Consider the following 15423-nt stretch of genomic DNA (forward strand, 5'->3'; position numbering starts at 1 on the left):
TGTTTTTTATTACAATGATGATTCTATTTCAATTGAATTTGTAAGGAGGCTGCGGGTTTTATTTTCCCAACGTGAATCACTGATGATCTAACAAATTAATTACCCATCCATCCTGCCTTACCAAGTGAGGTCATGAGAGAACTGATGGGATCAGCTGACCTCCTCTAGATGGTAGTGTCAGGGCTCCCATTTGAGGACTGAAGTTCAATGCCAAAATTGCCAGTTTAGGTTAGAATCAGCCTTAAATGTATCTTATTATACGGAGAGGCACACAAATGCAATATGTCATCTTTAATGGTTCAGAACAAAGCCTAAAAAAATAGTGTCCCAGCACAGATGAATTTTATAACCTTTGATATATGGCTTTCATTATTAACAATAATTTCTGTAACTGCATCCAAATTCGGGAAGACACCCGATGAATATTAATTTTAGTTTTGATTTATTTTCTGTGCCTTGCAACTCCCTCTAGGGCGGACCGCATTCCCAGAGTCCCTAGTGCCCCAAGATCTGACGTCCTGCCTCTCCCGTGAAATTCTCCTCGTTCCAGGAACCGACCAGCTTAGCCTCAGCAAATGCTGCTCTCTGGATTTTGCTGTTCTGTGTCAAAAAAAAAAAATGGGGAAATGAAGGACTTTTTTTCTCCCTTTCCATTGGGTTCCCCCCCTCCTTGGTATTTTACCAAGACTCATGCCCCTCCCTTTTGCCCCCACCCCTTTGTCATTACACTAAAATCTAATTGCAAGACAACTCTCTTCACCTAAGTCATCAACAAAGCCCAATTATTTCTAATGCATGCAGAAAGCAAAAAGAGGGAAAAAAAGAAAAAAGCAAACAATACAAAGGCATGCAGTAACCTAAGCCTTTTTCACAGTCAGGCTTCAAGTTCACATGTGAATTTATGCCAGTTTTGACATTAGCCGAAAAAATTAACAGTTCTCAAAAATGAAACTCTCACAAAAGGGGTTTTGTGTTTCAAGCAGAATAAATTATAGTGTGATGTTATTAAAACACTTAGTTGTTAAGTTGCCAAGAAAATCCAGTATATTCACACAGACTCGAGGACCTGTCTCCATGCAAAGTAATTAAATTAGATTTATGGGCTGCATTACATCAGTGTTTGATAGTTCATTTTTCCTTTCTTCATATTTTGTCCTGCTTTATTAGAGCATGTGACAGATGGTAAAAATAGTGTGAAGTTTCTTGGCCTTGTGCTAAATCCCCTTTCGCTAGTATATCTCTCTTCTGTCAGTTCTCCCCAGCGATGATAAATTAACCTCTCTCTTTGTATCCCAAGTGTGGCAGCAAAGCTCTCTTTGACACAGTACTATCACTTTATCTTAATCTGTGCTGTTCGAGGAGAGAGGGAGATGATGCAATCGCTACCCGGAGTTTAAAGAGAAGATTTATTGTGTCAGAAAAGGGGAGGATGATTAATATAATATGCATCATTATATTTTTCATTTTGTCTCATTTGTCGACTTTTCCTCTTTGGATGTGAGAGGTTAGGTTCATCCCCAGGGAGGGCTACTCTCTTCTCTGCCTCTCTGGCTCCTAGGGTGTGGTGTTCAGTGGACTGGGGCCCACTCTTAGGCAGTGGGGAACTGGGATGGGGGGGGCCCCAGTTGGTGATGTCCCTTACCCAACCTCCTCCTCTGGGCCATGGGCCCCATCAGGGGTGGAGGAGAAGTATTTCAGCTCCTTCCCTTTTCCAGAGAGAGTCTGAGGTCAAAGTGGGAAGGAAAAAGGCATGTTATAAAACCCCTTAGGAAAGAAGTATGAGTTGTGCCCCCATGGAAAACTGGAGGTTGTTGGAAGTGGGGTCTAGATTGCAGCCCATTTTTGTTGTCATTCAATCAAGTGGAATTTATTATCAAAAATACTAGACTAGTATGGCATTTTCTTCTCCAGCTCATTTTATAGGTGAGAAAACTGAGGCATAAAGGATGAAGTGACTTGCCTAGGGTCACACAGCTAATAAATATCTGAGGCCACATTTGAACTCAGGTCTTCCTGACTCCAGATTGATGAAAAAGTTGAAACTCAGAAAAAAGACAGGCATAAGCTCACAAAACTGGTGAGTGGTACTATCCCCAGTCACTAGCACAGCCCATGTCTGGTGCTTAATAAATTATTCATTAATGAATGAAAGAATGAAGCCACCATTTGAACCCAAGAGATTCTGCTCCTCCCAGTTAGTACTACCACAATAGAGGTCATCTAGTTTAATACCATAATTTTATAGATGAGGAAACTGGGGTTTGACAAGGGAAATTACTTACCCAAGGTCATACAGCTTATATGAGTGGGTTAGAGTTATGACTCAAGCCACCAGAATCCATCCTGCTAACACCATCCTGGTGTATCTAATGCTCTTTGAACACAGAAATTTAGTGTTTCACTTACTACGAATTTTGAAAGGAGAAATTGGACACATTATAAATACTAACTCATTCAGACCACTAGGGCAAGATATGCTGAAACTGTGCCTTGTGAAAACTGATACAGATGCAACTTATTTTACCCAATGGCTTTTGTACTGAAATGGGAATAATGAGTTTAAAGTTTCCCAGTACAAACATTAGCTGGCCTCACTTCGCTTTCCTAACCTTATTTTGCGCCAGTCCCTAACATGATGTTCAAAAATCTTGGGTCACCATGGTTCCTAGTATTACCAGTTCAATTATACCCCAAATTATTATGCTCAACAAACATTTATTAAGTGCTCACTATATAAATAAAGCAAAAATATGGTCTCTTCCCCACTCAAAGAAACTGACCTTCTAATGAGAGAGACACCATGTTAGCAGTCTCATACATGAAAGAGGTCATCCCAGACAGAAGATCCTGGGGCAAGAAAAGTCTCTTGCAGATGTAGGATTTGAACTGAGGTATGAAGAAATTCAGGGGAGCCAGGAAGCAAGGATGAGGAGGGGGAGCTTTCCAGGCAGGAGGAACAGTCAATGCAAAAGTATTAAGTTGGGAGATAGAGTATCAAATGTGAAGAATGGTAGAGAGCTCAATTTCTCTGGACCATAGAATGGGTAGAGGGGAATTAGGTGTAAAACATCTAGAAAGGTAGGAATGGGCCTGATTATGAGGGATTTTAAAAGACAAACAGGTTTTATATTTTATTCTGGAGGTCATTGGAAGCCACTGAAGTTTGAGATGGGAAGTGATATGGCCATTAAGAAAGTCATTTTGGACAGATGTCTATGTTGATCATCCCTCTCATATGTGTTTAGTTTTACTATCCAATTGAGAGGCTACAAAGACAAAACAAAAAGTTATCCCTAAATTCAGAAAACTTAAATTCTACTATCATAACAGTTTAGAGAAGCAAATACTAGAATTGAATCATTAAAGATCACCTATTCTCATCCTCTCATGTTATAAGGTACCTGTTACAGGATACCTCTACCCTCACCACAGATTCCCTCATACAAAGCTAACTCAAGAAGAACCTACTCTTTGGGTTTCTATCTATTCAAGACCATAATTCATGAGCCCCTATCAATAGATTTACCTTTAACAATAAAGCAGTGGATGAAATTAGCCTGACACCAATCAATAACTAAATATTTATTAAGCACCTACTTGTGTTAGACACCATGACAAAAGCTGGGGATAAAATAAAGGTAATTTAAAGGCCTCAAGGAGCTCTAACAATCTAACATACAAACAACTATGTACAGGTTATTAAACTATATATATATATATATATATATATATATATATATATATATATGAAATAATTAACAAAATAAAGTAGAAGTAAGAAGAATTGGGGAAAGCTTCCTGTAGAAGCTTTTAGGATTTTAGCTGGGACTTGATGAAAGTTAGGGAAGTCAGGAGGGAAAGGTGAGAAGAGAGAATTTTGGACAGGAGGACCAACTTTGAAAAAATTTGGAGCAGAGAAATAGAGTATGTCCTTCCAGGAACTCCTAGAAGAGAATAAATGGTAAGTTATAAGACTGGAAATATGGGGGGTCAGGGGTATTTGAATGCAAAATAGGGGATTTTTTACTTAATCCTGGAGATGATAGGAAGTCATAGGAGTTTATTAAACAAGTATGAGATGTACCATCCTTTGCCCCAAAAATTTACAGACTTGTGCTTTAGGAAAATTGTTTTGATGACTGAGTGGAGGATAGATTGGAATAGAGAGAGACTTGTAGCAGGAAGATCAACCAACAGGCTATTTCAATATTCCATATTTGGGGAAATGAGAGCCTACACCAGGGTTCTGGCAATATTAATGCAGAGAAAGGGAATATTCAAAAGATGATTCAGGGCATCTAGGTGGTAAAGTGGATAAAGCACCGGCCCTAGAGTCAGGAGAAGTACCTGAGTACAGATTGGGCCTCTGACACTTAATTACCTAGCTGTGTGGCCTTGGGCAAGCCACTTAACCACATTTGCCTTGCAAAAAAAAAAAAACTTAAAAAAAAGATGATCCAAAGGTAAAATGAAAAAGTTTTGACAACAGATTGGATATGTTGGTCAGAGAAAGGGGGCAGGAATGATGGAGGAGTTGGAAAAAGAGAATGAGGAGTCAAAGATAATATAATACTGAGGTTTTGCATTTAGGAAACTTGGAGGATGGTAATACCCTCAACAATAATATAGAAATTCAGAAGTAAGGAGCATTTAGAGGGGAAAAATAATAATTTCAGGTTTGGAAATGTTGAGTTTAAGATGTCTATGGAACTTCCAATTTGAGATGTCCAACAGGTAGCTGGAGATGTGAAGACAGAGGTCAAAAGGGAATTTTAGGGCTGGAGAAGTAGATTTGAGAATCATCCGTACTTGAATCCATGAAAGCTGAGGAGAGCAAATGAACTAGTACAATAAAAGAAGAGGGCCCAGGACAGAGCCCTATGTGATATACATGGTTCATAGGAATGATCTGAATGAAAATACAGCAAAGGAATGATATTATAGGTCGGAGGAGAAGAGAAGAGAATGGTGTCATGAAAAACTAAAATCAAAAGAGTATCAAGGAGAAGAGGGGGATCAACAGAGTAGAGAGCTTTAGAAGAATGAAGATTGAGAAAAAAGACATTTGATTTAGCAATTAAGACATCACTGTTAACTTTCTAGATGGAATGCTTTGAGTTTGAATGATGAAGTTAAAATGAAATAGCATGATCAGAACAGTAGCAATAAAGCATTCCCCATATAAATCTGGAGCATATTCACTCATAAATATAATCACAATCAATGGGAAGAAAAGACACATGTAGAGAACAAAAAATCACTTAGAAAGATATATGCAGGAAAGACATGGGACCAAGGTGCACATACATAAGGAGCACCAGGGACCAAGGTGCCCTCATGGAGAGACTCACACCTCTAATATTAGGCTGCTTACATCATCATCAGTGGGATCTCTCCCTTGATTATCTTGCATGTCATATGAATTTTGCCATACATTTATCTTTCTGTTAGCTACTCAGACTCTCTCCTGGATGCATAGTCTTTGCCTAGTATTTTCAGATTTGCTCTGTGCTGATCTCACATGACTATCAAGGCTCTGAGTCCATTGTCCCTACAGATGGTCATCAGGTGTAGCTCTACCGAAAATGAAGGCGAAGAATTCTTTGCTTTTAGGTTCTGGCTTCACCTGGAGTCCTTGAACTGACTGCTATCTCTTCCTCATAGTAGAGTGGGTTCTATCACTGCACTTCAGACTCATCCTGATACAATTTTTTATATAAAACTTTGAGATATCTAAGTTACTAAATCGGGGGGGAAACTTTCACAGCTTTTTCTTCTGTTTTTCCTATCATAAAGTCTAACTCTTTCTCCAAGTTTTAAATAGAATAGGTATATCCTCTATAGAAGTAGATTCTTTGCCCCTAGGCAGCAATTTCTGGGAAATCAGAATCACCCAATCTAACTACCACACTTGGGCTTAATTCTATATTTTAAATATTTCCTAGTCACTAATAATTCCTTTGCTATCAGAAACTTCTCTCTAGCATAAGGTCAAAAATCTATGTAAAGCCCCAATTTAATTCTACATGCTAAACTACTTTGGTTAGTATCTATTTATTTAATTGTTTTCCAAATTACCAAAGGCTCCCAAAATCTGGGGTTTACAATCTTCTCAGTTTCAAAATTCTCACTCTATCATGATGATAAATTGGAAGGATAGAGGCATTGAAATAACACTATGTCCAGCAGTCTCGCTGATGTCTAGCCAAATTCTTGGCTTTTCATGTGTATCTGTTCTAAGAAATTCCTTCCAAGTTTTGATCTTACCCTACATACAGAAAAAGGAACCAAGAGAGGTTTAAAAAAAAGTTTTCCAAAGCTAGTAAATAGCAGAGCCAGGAATGACAGAACTTGAAAATAAGACCACTAACAATGGACAAAAGCATTAATTTCATATAAGGGTCCTGGACAGGTCATCTAGTCCAATTCCTTATTTTTATAGATGAGGAAAGAGGCCCAAAGAAATATTATGACTGAACCAGGTGACTAATGACAGAGCAAAACCTAAAATCTAACTCTCCTAAGTCCTGGCCCAGAAAATTTTTACCATATCTTTTAGCTTTAGGAATCTGTTTGGTGTATCATTGGATTTCTCAAATGACATGGTACCTGCTACAGTTCAATTTGGGGCTATGGTGGAAGGATGAACCAAGAACCCACCAAACCTACCCCAACCAGATGGGCTCAGATGCCTCTTTGAGACTTTCTTATGGGATCAAACTTAAATAGAAGCAAAGGTCACTGAACTATACATAAGCATCCCTATGTGCTGCCTGTTGACTTAGAAAACCACATGTTAACACTATCTATGTTCTATTATACTTTTATTTATTTTGCTAAATATTTCCCATTATATTTAGTCTGATTCAGGTTGCACTGGGGAATGTTATTGGTTGCCTTCAGGCAGAATATTTGATAACACTGTTCCTAAGGATCACGATTTAAAATTGAGAACTAAAACCATACAACCCACAGGTTTCCTTTTATCTTCCTTTTGGGGTTTTTTTGTTTGATTGGTTGGTTTGGTTTGATTTGGTTTGGTTTTTCTAGGTGAAAAATTGTAAAACAACAGGTAGATAAAGTTCATCTATTCCTAGATTTGAAGGTTAGTTCAGGCTTCCCACTTTCTCAAATATACAACCTACCATTCCTGCTTCCACATTTTCATTCATTTCATGCTGTTTCCCTTGCCTGGAATTTCCTCCCTTCTCACTGGTTCATTTAAATTTTCCCTTCACAATTCTTCCTCATATCTCACTAACTCCATAAAAGTAAAACCTAACTTGAATCAAAAGATTTAGAGCTGGAAGAGATCATAGAGACCACTTAGTCCATTTCTATAATTTTACAGATGAGGAAACTGAGGTAACCTTGCCCAAGGTCACACATGCAATATGTCAAAGGTTCAAGAAGGTCCTCCAGAATCAGTGTTCTTTCTACCATTCCACAGTTTCCTCTCTGCCATAACTAAGAAATCTATTTCTTCTACAATACTTCTAGACTAAGTTACTCAAAGCAACATTTATATATTTATTCTTGTGTTGTCATATGTCATTTGGTCCATGCAGGTATAGGCTACCTCCAAGAAATTGTGAGCCTCTTGAGGGCAGCAACAGACTTTTCATTGTTTCCAAAGGACCTAATGTATTGTTGGTCATAGGTGACATAGAGTCTAGAACTGAATTTAGAGTGAAAACCTATGTCCAGATCCAGATCAGATACTTACTGGCTCATGACATGGGTGAATCCCCTCCACCTGTCTTAGTTTTCTGTTTTGTAAGATAAAAAAAAAATGGAGCAAATGGGTAGTTCAGTGGATAGAGCACCAGGTATGGAATCAGAAAGTCTCATCTTCCTGAGTTCAGATCTGGCCTTAGGCACTTACTATGTCATTTAATCCTGTTTGCCTCAGTTCTCTCATCTATAAAATGAGCTGGATAAGGAAATGGCAAACTGCTACAATTTCTTTGCCGAGGAATTCCCAAATAGGGTCACAAAGAGTCAGACACAACTAAAAACAACAACACCTTTTGGATTTGCTGTGAGGATAAAAGGAGATGATATTTGTAAAATACTTTGTAAACCTTAAAGTAAAACGTAAATGCTTGCTATTAGTTTAATGAATACATGCATCATAGATTTGGATTGAACTAGAACAATAAAAGGGATTGATATATGAAGAGAGGAAGACATAGCCCAAACTCACTTAAATGTTGCTTCAAATCTTCATGGAGGGTTATGAGCTCTAAATAATAATGTCTAGCATTTGTGTAGAGGGTTTTATACACCTCGACTTCATCTTGCCCTCAAAATGTCTCTACAAAGTAAAACTATAGATATCATCTATGTTTTACAGATGGGGAAATTGAGACCTTGAGATGTGATTATATATCTACTAAGTGTTCTGGGTGGAGGATGGGGGGAAATTGGGTTACACAATAAGCAAGTGTTATAGAGAGGATTGGAAGCCAGATTTCATCTGAGTCATTCTACTGAACCACATACATTCACTAAAAATTTTTTCTTTAAAAACCTCAACTGGAAATTCCCCCTTCCTTCTTAACTCTTCTCCCATGTAAACTAACTTTGTCTAATTGAGTCAAGTCAACAGACCTACCATGTGCTCACTCCCCTTCTACCATGAAGCTTAATTCTAATTCTAGTTGAGTGAAGTCCAAAAGTATTTTATTTATTGCCTAATATATGTTAGGATTAATGTTAGGGTCTGGTGATTTAAAAAAAAAAAAAGGTAGAACTGTCCCTGCTCTCAAGGAGATCATAGTCTATCCTGGGAGGCAACAATCAAACAATTATGGATAAACAAGACATATACAATTGGAGATGACCAACAAAAAGAAGGCACTAGCAAAAAACTTCTTCCAAAAGGTGAGATTTGAGCAAAATTTCTCCCCACTCCTCATCTCTAATATCTCCTATAATTCTGCAAATTTGTAGCAAAATGAAAAAGATAGGAAAGTATTAGCCTGGAGGTCTGGGATAGGAGAATTGGAGGCAAGGGGACAGTTGAGTTTGATTCAAAAGGGACTAATTTGTCCCTGAGAGAAACATAGTCAACTTTGGATTATCTGCACTAATGGAGATGAACAGTGATGCTGATAATCCGAAACTCTGGATAACCCAAAAGTCATTTATATTTAGCTTTGGAAGGCTAAATATATGGAATGCATTAGATGATTTTATTTTTGGCAGCAGATTTACCATCCTAATTATGTTTTGCTTGAACGAATTTTAAAATTAGTTTGCATTTCCTAAGCACACATCATCTGGGTGAGAGAGGGGCAGAAGGAGGGGAAGGAGTGGAAGGAGGAAGAGGAGGGTGTTATTTAATGTGGGGAAGCCAGGCTAAGATTAACACTTTATTGACAGTTGCTTCATTAAATGGATAATCAGTATGCAGATAAAGGAGTTAACTATAGTTGAGTCTTTGGGAAAAGCTAGCTCATTGCCATGCAAACACCCACTTGCCCATTGGCCAAGGATAAAATGCTTGGGAAAAAAAAAAAAAAAAAAAAAAAAAGGTCATCATCTGTCTGCATGCTTTCAGAGGTAAGGACCTCATTGCCAAGACAAAAGTTCTGATAATAAATTCCTTCTGCTTATTCACAAGGTAGGATTAATATAGTCTTCTGTACAAATTACATAGGAATCCACCTTTCACCCAAGTGTTTCACAGGTTACATTCCCTTTATCCTGAAACCAAGTTTCAGAAATGGAAAATGGTTGTCTGGAAATATCATTTTCCAGATGGCCCAAACAGGGAAGGGTTCTTCGAGAAAGATCACAGAAGTGGTGCTAGGAATGACGGCCTCTCTCAAATTGCTACCCACTCCCCCAAGGAATATAGAACATGCTTTAAAGAGATCAGGGGGTGGTGGCAGGGGGAACCTTATGCTTCAGAAGTATTAATAATTTGTCATATTTAGAAAATGATTTGCTGGATTCAAAGCTTACAGAAACATGGAACTGTCAAAAATAAGGATAAATGTTTTTTAATGTACTATGCCATTTTAAGAAAAAATAGAATTTTCCAAAGACAATGCTATTGGGGGAAGGGATGAAAGTGGGTTGTCTCTTTAATAATGCACAAAGTACTACAAGAATTAAGAGATACATAGTCAAATTTTCTTCCAGGATATAGAATCTCAGCATTAGAAATAATCTCAGAGGTTTAGTCTAATCTACTATATATACATATATATATATATGCATACATATTTATATAAACAAATATATGTCTAAGTACATACACACACATATACACAAGAATCTCTTCCCCACCCTTCCCAAATTGATCATGTAACCTCTGCTAGAAGATCTCAATTGAGGAAAAACTCACTACTAATACCAGGGGGACATGCCTCACATGTTGTGAGACTCAAATGAGATCATACAGATAAAGTGTTTTGAAAACTTCAATGTTCTATATAAATGTCAGTTATCATTATGATTATTACCTCCCAAGGCAGCCCATTCTGCCTTTGGATAGCTCTAATTGGAAAGAAGTTTTTTTCCCCCTTATATTCAACTGAAATCTGCCTCTCTGCAACTTTTTCCAATTGCTCATTCCTCTGGGGCCAAGAAGTCTAATCTATCTTCCATATGACAGCCCTTCAAATATTTGAAGACAGCTATCATGTCCCCTCCACATCTACGCTTCTCCCAGCTAAACATTTCGAATTTCTCCAACCAATTATCACATAGAATATTCTCTAGTCCTCTAATGGGTAGGACTAGATTGACATCCACTGTTAGGGTTATAAAACTAGTAGAAAGGTGCTGTCCTAAGGTGTGCCCCTCAGGAATAGAGGAAGGACAGTTGTTATTACTTCTCAATCCTTAGCAATATGGTTTCTAAACTTCATCACTCAATTAAAACTACTTTCTCCAAAATTACCAATGATCTCTTAATTGCCATACCTGCCAGCCTTTTCCCAAACCTCATCCTTCTTAACCTCTCTACAGCATTTGACACTGTTGACCGTCATCTACACTTGAATGCTCTCTATTCTCTGTTTTGATTAAATTGATCTCTCTGGTTCTCCTTTTGCTTGCCCAATTGCCTCTTCTCAATCAGTCTTCTTTACCGGATTATCATCCATATCCCACTTTCTACTTGTGGGTCTTCCCCAAGGCTGAGGGTACCACATCCCAGATGATTTCATTGACTCCCATTCAATTTTTATCTCTACAAAGATAATTTATATGTATATACAGATACAGATACATATATACATATGCATTGCCTTTGTATGTACATATATATGTATGTATATATGTATATATATATATATATATATATATATATATATATATATCCCTCTTGAGCTTAATTATTTCACCAGAAGCAGCATAAGGGATATGTCAAAAAAAGGTCAAAAACAAAATTATTATCTTTCTCCAGCAAATAAAAACCCTCTTCTAAACTTCCATATTTCTGTTGACAATACCATCAACTTTTCAGTCTGCTGGGGTCATTCCAGACTCCTCCTTCTCCTTCATCCCTTCCTCTATATCTGATTCGTGACCAAAGCTTACTATTTTTACCTCCACATCTCTTGCATACATATTCCTCTCTCCGGTCACACATTCACAGCCTTAATTCAGACCCTCATCACCTTTTTACCAAGGCTACTGCAACAAAACCTTAATTGGTTTCCCTCCCTTTGGTTTTTCTCCCCCCTCTCCAATCCATCTTCCATATAACTACCAAATGATATTTCCAAAGCAGATCTCATTCCACTAATTAATAGTGGCTCCCTAGTGCTTCTAGGATCAAAAACTAAGTACTCGTTTTGGTATGAAAGGTCCTTTAAAACCTGTCTCCAACCTACTTTTCTAGCCTTATTATATTATTACTATCCATCTCACACTCTATAGTCCTTCACATATCACTTTCCAGAAATTATTTCATGCTTGTCTTTGTATATCCTGATTTGTGAGACTTTATTCTACCTAGTCAATGTACTCCAAAGCTCTTCTTGGGTCTATCCATGTTATTTCTTATACCTAAAATATCTTTCCTCCTCCCTTCCACCTCATAAAATCTCTCACTTTCTTCAAAGCTACCTCAAATGATTCCTCTAACTAGAGGTTTTTTCCCTTTTCCATCCTTAGTGCATCCTCTCTGCCTCACACCACCTCCCAAAGTAAGGTTTAGCTAATGGCATTGAAGGGTCAGTTTTGTGATCTTCCATTATTCCCTTCTTTTCTATAGTCCTCTTTTCTCCACCATTGCTAGAAGATACCTTTGCTTACTATAATTTGGGAGTATATCTCATTTTAGTCATCTAAGGGCAAGCAATTTCTTTCTTCTAGGCCTCAGCTTCATTATTTGTGTATGAGAGAAAGGAATCACCTTATTTTCATTTTCATATATTTTGTATGTATTTCTATATGATCAAGTCTTCTCCTCTGTTAAAAAGTAAGCTCCTAGAGGGGAGGGATTAGTTCATGTTTATCTTTGTATTTTCTGATTGGTGAGAATTTTTCTTACCTAGCTAGTCCCAGGATCTTTCTGTGATGTTGCCAATCACATTCCACCATCCCCTACTCTGAAAACACAAACACTCTTATTCTAGCAATAGTAATTAACACTGCCTGGAAGGAAAGTATCAGTAGAAAGCCCTGATTCCACTCACCATCCCTTTGACTTCCTAAAGCAAAATATCTCTCCTTGGCTATACTGCTTTATATGTGTTGCCTTCTACTTGTATCCCCTCTTGGACTTAGGATAGTGCCTAACACTTAATATTGTTAAAAGAGTGGCTTTATCAGGGCAGCTAGGTGGAGCAATGGATAGAGCACTGGCCCTGGAGTCAGGAGTACCTGAGTTCAAATCCAACCTCAGACATTTAATAATTACCTAGCTGTGTGGCCTTGGGCAAGCCATTTAACCCCATTTGCCTTGCAAAAAAAAAAAAAAAAAAAGAATGACCTTTTTCATTCATTCATTGCCTTGCAAAGTACGTGGCATACAGTAGGGGTTTAATAAATGTTGGTTGATGGATGGATTGAGTGATTGACTGAAGAGTATAGCAGGTTTCCATAAAAGTTCCTACCTCCCATAATAATCCACCATCTAATAATGGCAGAAGGGGAAACTAGAATGGGGCACAGTTATATACTGTCTCTAATTATCTGAAGTCATTTCACTTCCTTGGTACCCACTATTTCTACCTTTGCTCTAGGAGCAGAAAGCTAATGAACTATTATCAGCTATGATAACCTGATCTCATAAAAATGAAGCTATTTATATTTAATAAATGTTTGTTGAATTAACAAATGCCTTGGATGTCAGATGATCTGGTATCAAATAGTGGCTCTCTTTCATATCCATGTGTCCTTATATGATTCACTTAACTAGTCAAGACTTGAGTTTATTCATCTGTAAAATAGAGCTTTATGGTTTCTTCAGGTTCTGACATTCTGTGATTCTATAACTATCTTATTCAACCTCCTCATTGTATAGAAAAACAAATATCCAGTTAGCTATCAAGCAGCTGATGCTGTTTTCTTCAAAACATTTCTTCCATTTGTTCTTTCCCTCTACCATCACTAATTCATCTCTTCTTATCTAGAATATTACATAACTATACTGATTTCCTCCTCTCCTCTCTCCAATTCAGTCTGTAGTATATTGTGAAGTCAATTTTCCCAAAATATTTCTTTCACATGTATTTGGAACCAGGATCTGGGTTTAATCCCAGCTCTTCCACTTATTTACTATCTGAGTGATCTTTAGTACAATCACTTAACTGGCAGGAGTAGCAGAGGTAGGTAGTAATCTGAGGATCAGAGCAGGAAGACATGACTAACCATCTACTACTATCATAGTATCCAGAATTGGAAGGAATTTCTAAGATCATCCAATTAAATTCCCTTAATTTTCAGAGGACAAGACTTTTGTTTGTTTTTCAGCAGTATCCAACTCTTCATGGGCCCAATTGTAGTTTTCTTAGCAAAGATACTGAAGTGATTTGCCATTTCCTTTTCCAGTTCATTTTGTTGATGAGGAAACTGAAGAAGAATTAGGTGACTTGCCCAAGGTCACATAGTTAGTCATTGTCTGAAGCCAGATTTGAACTCGGGAAGTTGAGTCTTGCTGACACTGAGTCTGACACTCTATTCACTGTGCTGCTAGATGCCCCCAAACTTAGGTTGGTGAATTACAATTGTTCTTGTCCAAGACACATTTACACAGTATTAACATATGAGGGAACACACATGCTACATGTGAGAAGCAGCACAACAAAATGGAAAGATCATTTTTACTCAGATCTGAGTGGTAGTCCTGGTTCTATGGCTCAGTGTCTCTGTGACTTTGGACACATCCCTTACTATTCCTAAGCTTCTTTCTTCATAAGTCACATAAAGAGGCTGGACTGAATAACCTATAAGCTAAATGATACTTTTCTGCCCTAAAATGTTATGATCCAGTGATTGACTCCTGGGTCCAGTAAGGCTGGAGAGATATGGCCAGAGATTCCTAAGAAAAGAGTAGTTCTTAAAAATCGTAAAATGCTGGAGTTAGAAGTGACTTTGCTTAAGATTTTCTTAGTCTCATTTACCTCTTTCCTTAAAATGATCTAGAGAAGGAAATAGCAAACTATTTAGTATCTTTGCCAAGAAAATTCCGAAAGAGATCATGACTGAAAAATGACTCAACAACTATGGTTATCTATTACTAACCTGTCTCCACATGAGGCCTTCTTTGCCTGTGTGTGTGTGGAATGAGAAAGGACTGGAAGAAGCTGAAACAAGAGGCAATTACCCTCCTGCCTGTGACAAATACACCTGTGTTTTTTAGTTACAGTCCAGGTGATGGAAGACTTCAATCAATTTCTCAGAGTTGCAACCTGACTGAGCAGGGAAGGGAGATGGGAGGCAGGAGACGATAAATGGTCTCTGGCTGAAAGGCATGGTTTGTTTAGTTGGCACTGCTGAGTGACAGGAAGGAGTAGCCTTGGCATCCTCAGTTTATGCCCTCATGTCCATTGCTTCTTTCCTTTACCATTGATAGAAGAAGCCTTGCTTCCTATAATTACATGAGTATATCGGACCTTAGTCTTCTCTGGACAGTTAACATCATTCCTTCAAACTCATAATTCATAGGATCATACATTTCAGAGCTGAAAGGAATCTTGGAGACCATCTATACAATGGGGAAACCTAAGACCAAGAGAAGGAAGGTGACTTTAACTAGGGTCACACATCTGCTTGGTGATAGAGTCAGGACCCAGGGGTTTCCAGTCTAAGACTTTTTTTTTCTGTCACACCTTACTGGATTAAGGTAGATGTAAGTGGTAAACACCAGAAAGGCCCAGGGAAGGAGACTTTGCCAAGGAGCAAATTCCAAGGGAACTTTCACAAGGTATGCTGACCACAAAGGGCTGCCTGCTCCTG

The 15423-nt window shown here is 38.0% G+C and overlaps 1 long non-coding RNA gene across 1 annotated transcript in view; it reads right to left on the reverse strand.

The window, feature by feature from the left end:
- Nucleotides 1-283: 283 nt before the first annotated feature.
- The window catches only part of LOC141514293 (uncharacterized), a 38287-nt gene continuing 23147 nt past the window's right edge, over nucleotides 284-15423 (reverse strand). The window contains exon 3 of the long non-coding RNA XR_012475984.1: nucleotides 284-600. This is a non-coding gene — a long non-coding RNA (uncharacterized LOC141514293). The remainder of the gene's footprint in view (nucleotides 601-15423) is intronic.

The sequence above is a fragment of the Macrotis lagotis genome, chromosome 1, assembly GCF_037893015.1.
Source record: "Macrotis lagotis isolate mMagLag1 chromosome 1, bilby.v1.9.chrom.fasta, whole genome shotgun sequence".
Lineage (NCBI taxonomy): Eukaryota > Metazoa > Chordata > Mammalia > Peramelemorphia > Peramelidae > Macrotis > Macrotis lagotis.